We start from the raw sequence: 14,210 nt of genomic DNA on the forward strand, positions 1-14,210 counted from the left end.
AAAATTCTATTGTTATACAATTTTACTTCCTCTGCATCATTTTGATGCATTCTAAAAATTAGATACAAACGTTTATTTCTTTAAATTTCATTTCCATAGGTCTCTGATTTCATCAGCTTAGCAGAGCCTTCCCGAGAGATTATTGTGGCTGGGGATCTCCCAGGGAAAAACAGATGCAGCAGGGGCTGCTACAGGTGGATACCTGTGATGGGAAAGCTCAACCCTGACTGCCCTTAAGATCGCTGACATTTTGTTTAACATCTTATCTAGATCATTTAAAACTTATAGAAAAGGTACAAGAATAATACAAAGAACTTCATACTCCTTTTAACATTGTGCCTCATTTTATTGCTGTTTTTTTCATTTAATTTAGCTTACTTAGAATATTTCCATACATGCATACACAAAAAAGTTGTGAGATATAGCCAAGCCTCATATCAGTATTGGGCAAAAAGACAGAAATAGTCTTCTCAGGACAAATAATTGGGATGCCATCAGAAGGTCTAAAATAACACAGGATAAGAAGCTGAGAAGCACTTGGGCCTGGCAAGTTAAGATCTAGTTGTTTTATTTCTGCATTTTAAGTGATGTGTATGGAACACCATAAACTCATACACGAGCCTTATTATTTACTCTACATTATTTATTGTGCGGCTAATACAGCATAATGTCCCTCTTACACTCTTTCCAAACAGGCCAAAGAGTTTGATTTCTGAAGTATTTTAAACCCATTTAAAGCTATTTAAAATAATTTCACCAACAGGTTGATCCATCAGCATGAAGCTCTATGGAAAACATTATAACAAGGCTCTAGTCAGTGAGAAGTAAACGAATTATACATTGAAATAGCTATGAATAATTAAGCATGCTGCCCAAGAATAGCTACTGGGGGAGGAAAATCAAGGTTGCTAAAGAAAACTCAACATATCTTTTTTCCTTACCTTTAGCTCAAAATTTTCCAAAATAATTCCCCCTTATAAGGTCAGAGGTCATTTTAGTGGCTTAAGCCATGGCTAGGCTTGTGCAACATTTTTCAAAGGTACAGTTGCTGGTCTGTGTGTGCATGCACACGTGCACATGTACATGAGTGGAAAAAATATTGTCCCATAGAGACCTGTGAGACTGCTGTGTAATAGGTACTGTCAACCGAGCAGAAAATAGAAATGCTTGGGTCTTATGAAAGGATGCACCAAAAATAAGTGCTCTTAGTTAGTCAGAGGTATGCCTTGTGCTAAGTTTCCATCACACCTACCACATTTTACTTCTTCCCAGCCTGGTAAAATTCTCTGGTGAGCTCTGCAAACACAGAGCTGGCACAAATGATGAGAAGGGTGACCCAAGAGCATAGGTATAAAAGTTGCTGCAAATGCCCAACATCTTTCTTTGAATGGATGTTTGTTTCTAGGACCAGAGATTCAGTCAGTCCAGTGATCTCAGCTCCCCACAATCTAAAAGGTGCTGGTTGCTTAACTTTGCTCTCCCTGGCTTTGATACATTCCATATGCACATGGATTGTTTTGCATCAAAGATTATTTGGAAATTGCAAATTGGCCTTAATTTGTTCTTTTGATCAATGAGCACTTACTATATACCAGGCACTGTTGTAAACACCTGAGATAGACCAGAGACGAAATTCATGCTTTCAGGGGACTTATATTCTATTGGGGGGAAGCAAACAATGAATATGTTCACAAAGAAGTGGGATTCCAGATAGTGATCACTGAAACATTGAAATAAAAGAGGGTAATGGGATATAGAGTGACTTAGGAGGCAGGGGTCATTCAGAAAGGGTGGTGGAGAGGACATCTCTCCCTAAAGTAGGTGACAAACTGAGATCGGAAAAATATTAAGGAGCCAGCCTTGTAAATATGTGGGAAAGGCACATTCCAGGCAGAGAGAATAGACCTCTGTGTGTCTGCAACAGAAAGCAGGCCAGTGGAACTACAGCACAGAAAGGAGTGGGGAGAGGTAAAGAAGATGCTTTTGGAGGGGAGAGCAGTCAGAACCTGTCAATCCTTGTAGATTACGACAACAGAATAGAGAGAGGTTGAGAGGTTGGGTATGGGGCAGACAGGGCTATAAGTAGGAAAGAACTTTGTTCTAAGAGCCCTCACGCTGCAGAGCAGTCCAGTACCCTGATGGGGCAGTGAATGTCTGGGTGGCCGCTAATCAGGGACAGAACCTGAGATGAATAGATTGGAGGGAGTGGTCTGAATATTATCTGTGCCATTTCTTACCAAGGAATTTGATTTGAGACCTGCCAGTAACAGTCTTTTCTTGTAAGTAGGCAGGGATAGATACTATAAATAAATATCTAAAAGCAAAAACAGGACTGAAAATCAAATTTTCCAGCTAAAGGCAGCTAAAGTAGGGCTCCAAATTAAATCTTCAGGTCTAGAGGAAGTCCACAGCAATTACAGAAGAACACCGCCCACAGCAGAGCAGCAGTATAGAGAGAATATTGGCATGGACCTCTCTCAGGTCTGCAGCCTGGTTAGTAGCAGAATTTAACAGGCTTTAGAACACCAGAGTCCAAATAGTCATTTACAGGTTTTTCTAAAAAGGCACCAAAATTAGCCTGTCTAAACTAGCTGAGTCTTCCTAGCAACTCTTTATCCCACTCCCACATCCTTTTGGTAATAGTCTTTGATTTTCTCTCCACAGAGGTGATTACTTAATGGTACCCCTGATCCAGTGGCTGAGTAATTAAACTAAATAACAGGTACCTGACCTTAGCTGGGTCAATCCCCATCTCTCTCCAGGAATTTAAAACTGGCTTAGAGCACAGCGTGTGCAAAGACCCAGAGGTGGGAAAAAGCTGGGAGCTGACTTATGTTGGGTGGCATTCCAGAGAGAAGGTCCACAGACCCCTGTTGCTGAGATCTCACCGAACTCATTTTCCTAATAGATACCTTTTTGGTTAAGTTGGCCATATTGATTTCTATTGATCACAGACAAAAGATCTTTAATATAATTATCACTGCTTATAAATGTCATCCTGCTTTGGAATCATGAATGTTGGAAAAACACTATATTGGAGGGCAAGATTCATAAACCCCGGATTACTCAAAAGAGATGGAACATTGGATAAGAACTAGAACTATGGTGTAAAAAGAAGGAAAGGTATGGCTAGAACTTGACTGCCTGGAAATCAAATACAGGGACAGTCAAATCACTTGGATGTAGGGCATCGTTGTGTGCTGAGAGTGAAGCAATAGGAAAGTGCGTTCAGTTCAGTCTGCAAATATATATTTACCAACACCCCCTCACACACACCAGGCACCGAACCTATAGCAGGAAATGGGAGAAAAGATCTTTGTTCTCTTAGAGTTTCCATTTTTAGGCTTTAACTCAACAGACATTTTCCCTTCATATTTTCTCTGTCAATTATTTAAAATAGAGGTTCCACCTGATAAACATATGCTCCACAAACTTCAAAGTAGTCAAACTAAACGGAAGTCCCTCAGGGATACTGCAGAGATACATTGCTGTCTCAGGTATCCCAGGAAGTAAAGGAGATGAAAGTTCTCAAACTTAAGTGTAAATAGTAAACAATAATAATATTGGCAACTGGGTAAATGTGCAGGTTCCAAGGGCTTATCTCTCTGGAATCTGATTCAGGGAGGTATGAGAACTAGGTCTTTGCATTTTAAACAAATGCCATTAAGTCAGGGGATTGGCAAACTGTAGCACATCTACACCTCTGCCAGTTTTTCTAAGTAAAGTATTATTGAAACACAGCTACACTCATTCATTTACATATTGTCTATGGTTGTTTCCCTGCTAAAAAGCAGAGCTGAACAGTTGTGACAGAAACTGTACGGATCACAAAGCCTGAAATATGCCCTATCTGGCCGTTTATAGATACAGTTTGTCAACCCCTGTCTTTCCTTTTTTTAAAGATTTATTTATTTATTATCTATTTATTTATTTATTTAATTTATTTTTGGCTGCATCGGGTCTTCTTTGAGGCACACAGGTTTCTTTCTAGTTGTGGCATGAGGGTCTTCTCTTCTCTAGTTGAGGCGTGCGGGCTCAGTAGTTGTGGTGTGTGGGCTTAGGTGCCCTGCGGCATGTGGGATCTTAGCTCCCTGACCAGGGATTGAACCTGCATCCCCTGCATTGTAAGGCGGATTCTTTACCACTGGACCACTAGGGAAGTCCCCTGTCAACCTCTGTCTTAAGAGATTCTCATGCGGGCTATCTAATGTCTGTTGTGAAAGTTTCTTCTACCTCTGCATTTTAATGATTTTTCAAAAAAAAAAAATCAGTTTAAATGTAATACTAAGAAACAGAAAATCCATAATTGGCTAAGCACAGTGAAAGTAAATTCAAGGAAACATAAAGATATCCTTGCAAATTTTAGAAACTTAAGTGACTTTTTGTTTTGTTTTTTTATTTCTCAAATTAAAAGAAGTATATACTTGTTTTAGAAATCATACAACACATAAAATCACTACTAATTAGCAAGACAGGAGATCAGCTCTATTAAGTTTCTGACATGTCTCCTTACAGTCCTCTTTGTAAGTGGTTTATTAAATACAAGAAGACACATTATCTAGGTGACATGACTTTATTCTCAAAGTTTATCTTACCTACAGCTCATTAGTTTTAAAATAAACAATATGAGTGATACAACTATAAGAGCTGAGTTCTCCCCCATTAAACTCAGCCACACACAGGAAGGAATTGTACCATACTTTTATTTTCACAGCAAACAGGATCCTACCTGGTACTTAGTAGGGACTTGTACAGTGTTGGTAGAATGAATGATAAAGAAAGCTACTAGACACTTATGTCCTTGCACTAGGTCCTATTTGTGGGAACTTTGTGAATTGCTCTCATTCATGAAATACAATGTGGTACCACTAGGTTGTTACTATTGAACACCTACACACTTTGTCTTGCTCTTTTAAGCCCACTGTTAGATGTGTCACTGTTTAAAATGTGCTTTTTTCCTTGTTAATGTGAGTTTTGCAAGGTCAACCCACAGTTTCCCAAAATAACACTGTATCTGGTGTTTCCCAGAAATAGCACATACAAATATGACATTTAAAACTGGTCTTTGATTTATGAGATCTGTACTTGATGGTGAATGATAGAAGTTCCCAAATTTGAACATGAAAATGTACTGCTCTTCCCTGAAGGGAAAGTGGCAGAACACTGTAAATAAGCTAAGACTATTCCTCTGTCAACACATAGCCAACTATGGATATATATATTGCTCCACAAAGAAATATCTTCTCAGCTTCTTCTCAAAGTCACCAACCAATGAAGTGACCAATTTTGTCACACTGGCCAATTAAGTAAAAGTAAAAGTTACCAAACCATCTATAGAAGAACACTGAGGCTACCACAATTATACTTGGGTGTGAATCAATGTAGAGTAGGTGACTATAAAACTTGAAGGAATGGCAGGATGACTAAGAAGTATAAATAAAAATCTGAAATGAGACATACCCAAGAAAACAATGATCTTATCCTTCTAAACATGTATAGTCTGACAATACAGAGATTTACTTGTTTTTTAAATTTTTGTATCATCTGACTTTCCCCTATACAGTAGCCTGGAAGCTCAGAGGAACTGAAAAATAACCGAGCACTTAGAAAATGAAGGTAACTCAGGAATCATTGAACACTAGATAAGTTTAATGGTTTTATTTTTTCATTTTTATGGGTTCCATTCATTCATCAGTCATGAACTGATTTTGTGAGAAATAAATACTGATTTCTACTAGGTGCCAGGCTCTTTGCTAACCTTTTCAGATAAAGTGGACATCATACCTATCCTCACAGAGTTTATATTCTAACCAGGAAAAGAGATATTTAAAAATTTACACCTCCCAATGACTAAAGCTATAACAATTTGAGCAAGAAAATAAGTGAGGTAGTATTGGGTTATAACACAAAGAATAAAATAGGAATAAAAAAGAAGATAGCTAAATATTCAAACATACAAAGGATTTCTGGTAAAAAGAAAACAATGGAAAATTTAAATAAAATGGGCCAATTACTAGAAAAGCAAAACATAGAAAACTGACACATGAATAACTAAGAAAATCTGAATAGTCATATAACTACTAAAAAAACTGAACCCACAATTTAAAATCTTCCCATAGAGAAAATTCCAGGCTTCACCAATTAACTGTACCAAAGTGTTAAGGAAGAAATAACACTAAACTCTCCTAGAAATAGAAAATTCTGAAAACACTTATCAACTTATTATGCAGATATATCCTGACACTAAATCTAACAAGAGGATTTCAAGACAGGAAATTATAAACTAGCCTCATTCATGAACATAATAGCAAAAATCCTATAAAAATATATGAAGTGAAATCCAGACATAAATAAAGAGACGAGCATCAGATTTTGGTATCTGATGGGGGTCCTGGAACCAACTCCATGGATACCGAGGGACGACTGTATGTTTTTCCCTATACTAGTGGGAGGGTGGGGAATACAGGCAGGGCGTACATGCCAGACAAAGGGATGATTTATCTCCTGAGTGGGACAGATGGGATCGGGGAGGGATTTCATTACGCTACTCAGAAGGGCTTGCAATTTAAGACTTATAAATTGTTTATTTCTGTAATCTTCCATTTAATATTTTTGGACTGGGGTTGACTACAGGTAACTGAAACTGTGGAAAGCAAAACGGTAGATAAGGAGAGACTACTGCATCAGGGTAATATCATGCAGTTACATAAAGAATGGATAGGAACAGGAAGTCTAGATACAAGAAAGATGATATCAGAGATTAAATTCTGGGGGGGGGGGTGATTGTGTAAATGGAATTTCTATAACATCATTACTTCAAAGGTTAAGATATATCTCTATATGACAGATTTATAATTTCCAGCCCATTCTTTTTTAAACGTTAAGAATAGAAGTCTCAAACTCTGAGGTTTCTGATTCAATACCAGGAGAGAGACAGTATTAAATGATAATAAGAGGTACTTAGTAAAGCATGACCACTTGCTAATACAGTGACCATGAGCACATTACTCAATTTCTCCAGGCCTCAGTTTTCTCACTCCAATATAATAACACTTGGGAGTAATAAATGAGATAATCTATGTAAGATGTTTAGCACAGTGCCTGGCACATAATAAGCATGCCTATTGTGAGCCATTATCATCATCATCATATAAAACTGACTAAAGTCATATTAGTTTAAACATATAGTATCGTAAATAATATTTTTTAATCAAATAACTCAATGTATTCAAAATTTATTACTTTGTTTGTTATACAAAACAAACAGAGTCCCGAGCATCCTAACCGCAGTTGAATAAACCCTTTACCCAGCCATGTGCACTTTATAAACAATAAATGGGTAAGGAGAGACAGTTATTTCCCCTAAAAGACTGCTCTTGCTAAAATTGCTTAAATTCCACTTAATCCTACGGTTAGACAGTACTGATAAGCTCCCCGAATAAAGCAAAACAAATCACAGAAGTTTTGAGTTTGGCTTGATTGAAGAACAAAAATCAAACAAGGAAATATGTTTCTTCCAAAAGTTTATGAAAAAAATCTTTTAACAGTAATGCAGTAAAAGTATCTTAAAATAATTGGGGGAGCTCTTCAGATGCTGCCCTGGAGATACAAGTAGGCAATGTAACTGTTAACAAAGTGACAATTTCATTACAAATTTGCCAATAAAAATAAGATGATAGAAAAAGCAGTTGCTTTGTCTAGTACCAATTTAAGTGTTATTTTTATATAATAAAAAATAGGAATCCTATTATCAGATAGCAGACAGCATAATACTGCTGCTAACAAAACCATGTGCAAAGGTTATATTACTAGGTTACAATTTTGTAAACATGTTAGGAAATATCAGATTTAAAACTTTTTGAGTTCTTTTGTCTTTCTAAAAAATTATAAGCAAAATATTTTTAATTCCTTCAATTTCAGAAGAAACAGCTTTCATTCAAAGTCCTCCTTTTATCACTTAAACTCATCTAAAATTACCAATATCCACTTCAGCACTGACTGCATAACAAATTTTTATTTTTAAATTGCTTGAATTTTATAACTTCGTAATAGGATCAATCTGTGTCCAAAAAAATGTTAATTTACATTCTATAAATCAATTTGGTATTAGTTTCCAGCATTTAACCAAATACTTAGGACTCCAAATTTATTCTGACTGCAAAATCCATGTATGTCTGAGAGAAGTATGTGTATGTATGTATGTAGACACACACACACACACACACGTGAGACTTTTTGCTAGACTTTGTCTGACTTTGTTATTCTTTTCCACAGTTAATAGGGTTCCCCACAGATAGAGTGCCACTAATTAGATTTTCTCTTTTTGGCTTTTTCACTCTTCTCTAGAAACCACTGTTCATTTTCCAGAGTCTATTATACATTTTGAGTTGCAAATGTTAGTCACAGTAGAGCATTAGGTTGTTTTTATAATTTTTCTGCTGACTCTCCCTTACAGGAAAGATAGTAGTCTTTCTCTCTAAATATTTTCCATTAGGGTTCAGGAAAATCCACTCTTGATACCATAGAATAAAGTTGAAAACCATAAAAATATAGAAACCTATGAATTTTGCCTTCCAAATGTGGTTGTTATATACCATAATTCCACAAAATTTTACGTAATTCAAGAAATAATTGTTTATTTTGCCCTGAAACCAAGCCTGGACACTGTCCAAAGCTTTGTTTCCTTTTTATCATTCCTTAAAAGTTAAACTACAAGCACAAGTGCAAGTAATACTCTAAAGTATCATCTGTATGGTGATGGACTAGATTTATACATTGTACTCAAGAACAACTGAGATTATCAGAAGCAAACATACTGTTGACCTTCTCAATCATTTTAAGTTAACTTCATCCATAAGCACTGTGCAAACTGAAGATCTGAAATATTTTGATACAGGAATATCTATGAGGTTTGAAGATTCTACAGGTTAGACGGATGCCTTTCTCAAATATGAGGACTTGATATGTTATAAGAAAACTAAAAGGCAATTTCCTTTCACTTTAATAAGGAAGTTATATGATGTGGCCCAAGGGGGCACACCATCCTAAGAGAACTTTATTAGGCTTCAGCACAATCCCCCAAATCTACACTTGCAAATGTTAATTTGTAATTTGAACACCATGAAAATTAAATCATCACCCTAGGCAGACTGATTCACTGGCAAGGGAGCAAAAATTGGAGGCCAAGGGCCATTTTCTATGGTTACCATTAGTTAATTATAGTCAGTAAAGAAGCTTATCTTACCTGTTTAAAAAATTGCCTCTCCAGAAAACAGCCCCCGCAAAAAAACAGGGAAAATATTTGAGCTCAAACATTTGAGCATGTATATTGCCAAAAAGCAATTTTATTTATTTGTTCATCTTTTTCTTAGAAATTTATTTTATCTCACTCTTACTATTTTACTATAACTTTTTGCTTTCCTACCCCATTCCTACCCCTCTACAGTATCTTTTTAAAATCATCTTAGCAGCTTTACCTCTGTCTGACTTGTTTGTTTAAATTTAGTAGGAAGTAACAGATTTCAAGCACTTGGGACTAAGGAGTAGAAGGAATCTAAGGGCCTGATGTAAGAGGTAAATAAAGAAAGAAAAAGAGTAAGGAGAGGTGAAAAGACCCTAAAATACACCTAACCAACCTGAGAGTTTTGCCCAGCTGGTAACCCTGCTTCTCAGATTCACGCCAGCTTCCAACAGCAACCCCTTGGCAGAACTGGGTCAAGCATGTCTTGGCCAAAGTTGGTACTGACCACAGCTTTGACCAATAGCCTGGGAAAGAAAATCACCCATTCATGCTCCGTTCAACTCCCAACCAAACAATGAAACAGGGTGAGGTCTGCATCTACCAGGGAAGAAATTACAACAAAGAGAAGAGAACCCATAGGAGGTGTGTTTTTAAAAAAATGTTAAATTTACATAGAACACCATTTTAATGATTGATCAAAAGTGCTGTCAAACTGACTTCACTATGTTTGAAATCCCAGATTTTCAGGTGATAAGAACTTCTAACTTGATTTTTCTTGCCATTGAACAGGTCTAATATGAACAGGAATAATATGTTATTTCTTACTTAAATTTATGGAACAGGTTACTGGTGAAGCCTGGAATTTTCTTTGTGGGAAGATTTTAAATTATGGGGTAGGACAGTCAGGTTTAATAAGGAAACACCCTCCATGGGAGTGGCAGCCCAGAGCCAATATCCTTAGTTCTTTCTTTGTTACTGCTTCAGGTAGAGGTCAAGAGCTTAACATATACTAATTCGAAGTCTTGGCCAACTAAACAACAAACACTTATATTTATGTCAAGATATTCTTTTGCTACCTTTAGAAGACTGCAATAGGACACCAAAATTCAGTCAATAGCATTGGTTATGAACTTTGAGTTAAATCCAGTCTTTTCGAATTGCTATCTAATCCTTAAAAGGACAGTAAATCTCACTTGCTGCAGAAACAAACCTCAAGAGTATTAAGAATATTAGCAGGTTACTTAGTACTGGTTTTAGCACAAAGTGATCTCAATTCTCTATCTATTGGTATAGCCTGGAGATAACATAATTAGGGGTCTTTTCATAGTTTCCTAGTAACCATTTTCTTAGAAACATTAGCCATGTATTTCACATATGCTCATCTAAGTTACCAAGCCTAAAAGAGCTTCCCTCTTATTCATTAGAGATGACTCTGCCTAGTTACGGTTTTCACTTCAGTGTATTCTTTTGATCATTTTCTCCTGAAAATCATGGTCAAATGTCCACATTTTAATTGCCAGCACACTGGCACTGCTTCTTTTGATAATGTAACACTTCCCTGGGGCAAAATGCCAAGGAGTTGTCAGTGCAACTGCACCTACTCTTTGAAGGTGAGGCAGCAAATGTCACAACAAAACAAATGTGATTCATCTGTAACATTTTTATAAAACTCAACCCCATTTGAGGCATACGTGCCCATACCCAACCTCAAAGTGAGAGAGAGAAAGAACACATGCACTTATTCCTCAGTGTATCTGCATTTGCATTTGTGTATACACGTGTCCTGTTCAGCTAGACATGTAGGATCTCTTCCAATATCAGAGATCTAGCTCCTATGTGGCAGAATAAGACCCATCCAGGGGCAAAGAAAAAACAATTTAAAAATTCTTATCACCTGAAAATTTGTGAGTTCAAACACTGTGAAGCCAGTTTAATAATACTCTTGACCAATCAACAAAATGGTGCTCTTTGTAAACTTAATAATTTTTAGAATTCACTAATGTCTTAACAAAGATGTCAACTTCAGTTGGTATAAGAGGAAGTTAATTAGAGCAGATTTTTATCTCATATAGTTATGAGACTATTAAGGTCCATATGCAAAAGTCAACCAATTGGTAAATATGATGGGTCACCTACGCAGAGGCAGGCAGTAACTATTCACAAAGAAACAAAAGCCAAAGAAAAGTGATATTATTCTTTTTAAAACCATACATCACAATTAATTTGAAAAGTTAAGTTAAAAATTCAAAAGCAAATACCTTCCTACTGTCTCATAAATTTTATTCCTTAACTCATACATTCTCTGAGAAGCCTTTTCCCTTTCATTTAATGACAGTTCTTTCTATTTTACCCTAAATTAAAAGAGTAAGGCGGTAGAAATTGATGGGATGAACATTAAATAGTTCACTCAAAACACTGTAGAGGGGCTTCCCTGGTGGCACAGTGGTTGAGCATCTGCCTGCCAATGCAGGGGACACGGGTTCGAGCTCTGGTCTGGGAAGATCCCACATGCCGCGGAGCAACTAGGCCCGTGAGCCACAATTACTGAGCCTGCGCGTCTGGAGCCTTTGCTCCGCAACAAGAGAGGCCGCGATAGTGAGAGGCCCACGCACCGTGATGAAGAGTGGCCCCCACTTGCCACAACTAGAGAAAGCCCTCGCACAGAAACGAAGACCCAACACGGCCATAAATAAATAAATAAATAAAAATTAAAAAACAACAACAACAAAAAAAACACTAGAAAAAATGAAAGCAGAACTGCATACACATTTTCCAAGATCTGAAAAAACTATTCTTTTCTTGCTCATTAGAAAAGGGTTGAGGAATGGACATGTGAGTTCATCAGAACCTCTGAGACTCAGGAGCATCTGTAAGGAATCCTGGGAAAGGGATTCTTATTTTTCCTACTAGTTTACGATCTCAGAAAGTGTAGGCACTTGAGTTGTACCGCATCCTTACTATTACATAAAACTTGAGTGTGAAGCCAACACCACAGGTAGCAAAACTGAGCATGGAAACAACCATTTTGTGACCCCTGAATACAGCTATATGTGAAGCAGTTTCCATGTCCAGAGCTTTTGGTCATGTGAGCCAATAAATATCCTTTTAACTTTAGCCAGTTTGAGTTGGACACTTTTTGTTTGTTTGTTTTTTCTTTTTTTAAAATTGAACTATAATTGACTTACCATATTATATTAGTTTCAGGTATACAGCATAGTACTCGGTATTTTACATATTACAAAATGATCACCATGGTAAGTCTAGTTACCATGTGTCACCATACAAAGTTATTACAGTATTATTGACTATATTCCATATGCTGTACATTACATCCCTGCGACTTATTTTATAGCTGGAAGTTTGTACTTCAGTCTCCCTTACCTATTTCACTCATCCCCCCCTTCTCCTTCCCCTCAGGCAACCACCAGTTTGTTTTCTGTATCTCTGAGTCTGTTTTTGTTTGTTTTGTTTTCTAGATTCCACATATAAATGAAATCGTGGTATTTGTCCTTCTCCTTCTGACTTATTTCACTTAGTATAACACCCTTTAGGTCCATCCATGCTGTCACAAATGGCAAGATTTCATTCTTTTTTATGGCTGAATAAGATTCCATTATATATTATATATATGTGTATATATATATATATATATATATATATATATATATACACACACACACACACATACATACCACATCTTTATCCATTCATTTATAGATAGACACTTAGGTTGCTTCCATGTCTTGGCTATTGTAAATAATGCTGCAATGAACATAGGAGTGCAAATATGTTTTCAATTATTTTTTTTTTGTTTTCTTCAGAAACAGAAAGAAGTAGAATTGCTGGATTGTATGGTAGTTCTATTTTAAAATTTTTAAAGTATCTCCACACTGTTTTCCATAATGGCTGCAGCAATTTACATTCCTACCAACAGTGCACGAGGGTTCCCTCTTCTCCACATCCTCACCAACACTTCTTAGTTGTGGTCTTTTTGATGATAGCCATTCTGACAAGTGTGAGGTGATGTCTCACTGTGGCTTTGATTTGCATTTCCCTGATGATGAATGACGTTTTCGTATGTCTGTTGGCCATCTATATATCTTTTCTGGAAAAATGCCTATTCGGGTCCTCTGCCCATTTTTAAATTGGGTTTTTTGTTGTTGTTCTTGTTGAGTTGTATGAGTTGTATATTTTGGATATTAGCCCTTATCAGATATATCATTTGCAAATATGTTCTCCCATTTAGTAGGCTGCCTTTTCATTTTCTTGATAGTTTCCTCTGCTGTGTAAAAGCTTCTTAGTTTGATATAGCCCCACTTGTTTAGTTTTGCTTTTATTTCCCTTGCCTGAGACAGACCCAAAAAAATATTACTAAGACTGATGTCAAAGAGCATACTGCTTATGTTTTCTTCTAGAAGTTTTATGGATGGTTTCAGGTCTTACATTTAAGTCTTTAATCTATTTTGAATTTATTTTTGCATATGGTATGAGAAAGTAGTCCAGTTTGATTCTTTTGCAAGTAGCTGTCTTGTTTTCCCAACACCATTTACTGAAGAAACTGTCTTTTCCCCATTGCATATTCTTGCCTCCTTTATCATAGATTGACTGTACAAGCATAGCTTTATTTCTGTTCCATTGATCTACGTGTCTGTATTTGTGCCAGCACTATAGTGTTTTGATGACTTAGCTTTGTAGCATAATTTGAAATCAAGGGTCTTAATACCTCCAGCTTGTTCTTCTTTCTCAAGATTGTTGTGGCTACTCAGGGTCTTTTGTGTTTCCATACAAATTTTAGAATTATTCGTTCTAGTCCTGTAAAAAACGCCGTTGGTATTTTGATAGGGATTGCACTGAATCTGTAGATTGCCTTGGGTAGTATGGTCATTTTAACAATATTAATTCTTCTAATCCATGAGCACAGTTATGTCACTGGACAGTTTTAAACTTGCAATCAAAGAGACCTTAAATG

The 14,210-nt window shown here is 36.6% G+C and overlaps 1 protein-coding gene and 1 long non-coding RNA gene across 13 annotated transcripts in view; one reads left to right on the forward strand and one right to left on the reverse strand.

The window, feature by feature from the left end:
• The window catches only part of HDAC9 (histone deacetylase 9), a 999,599-nt gene that overhangs the window by 596,076 nt on the left and 389,313 nt on the right, over window positions 1–14,210 (reverse strand). The window lies entirely within an intron of this gene.
• The window catches only part of LOC309665930, a 104,586-nt gene that overhangs the window by 70,131 nt on the left and 20,245 nt on the right, over window positions 1–14,210 (forward strand). The window contains exon 4 of one of the 4 annotated variants that reach the window (XR_014266775.1): window positions 100–8,974. The exons of the other annotated variants lie outside the window; for them this stretch is intronic. This is a non-coding gene — a long non-coding RNA (uncharacterized lncRNA). Of the gene's footprint in view, window positions 1–99; window positions 8,975–14,210 lie in introns of those variants that run through there. 4 annotated transcript variants of the gene reach the window in all.

This window comes from Balaenoptera physalus, assembly GCF_965194825.1.
Source record: "Balaenoptera physalus genome assembly, chromosome: 8".
Classification (NCBI taxonomy): domain Eukaryota; kingdom Metazoa; phylum Chordata; class Mammalia; order Artiodactyla; family Balaenopteridae; genus Balaenoptera; species Balaenoptera physalus.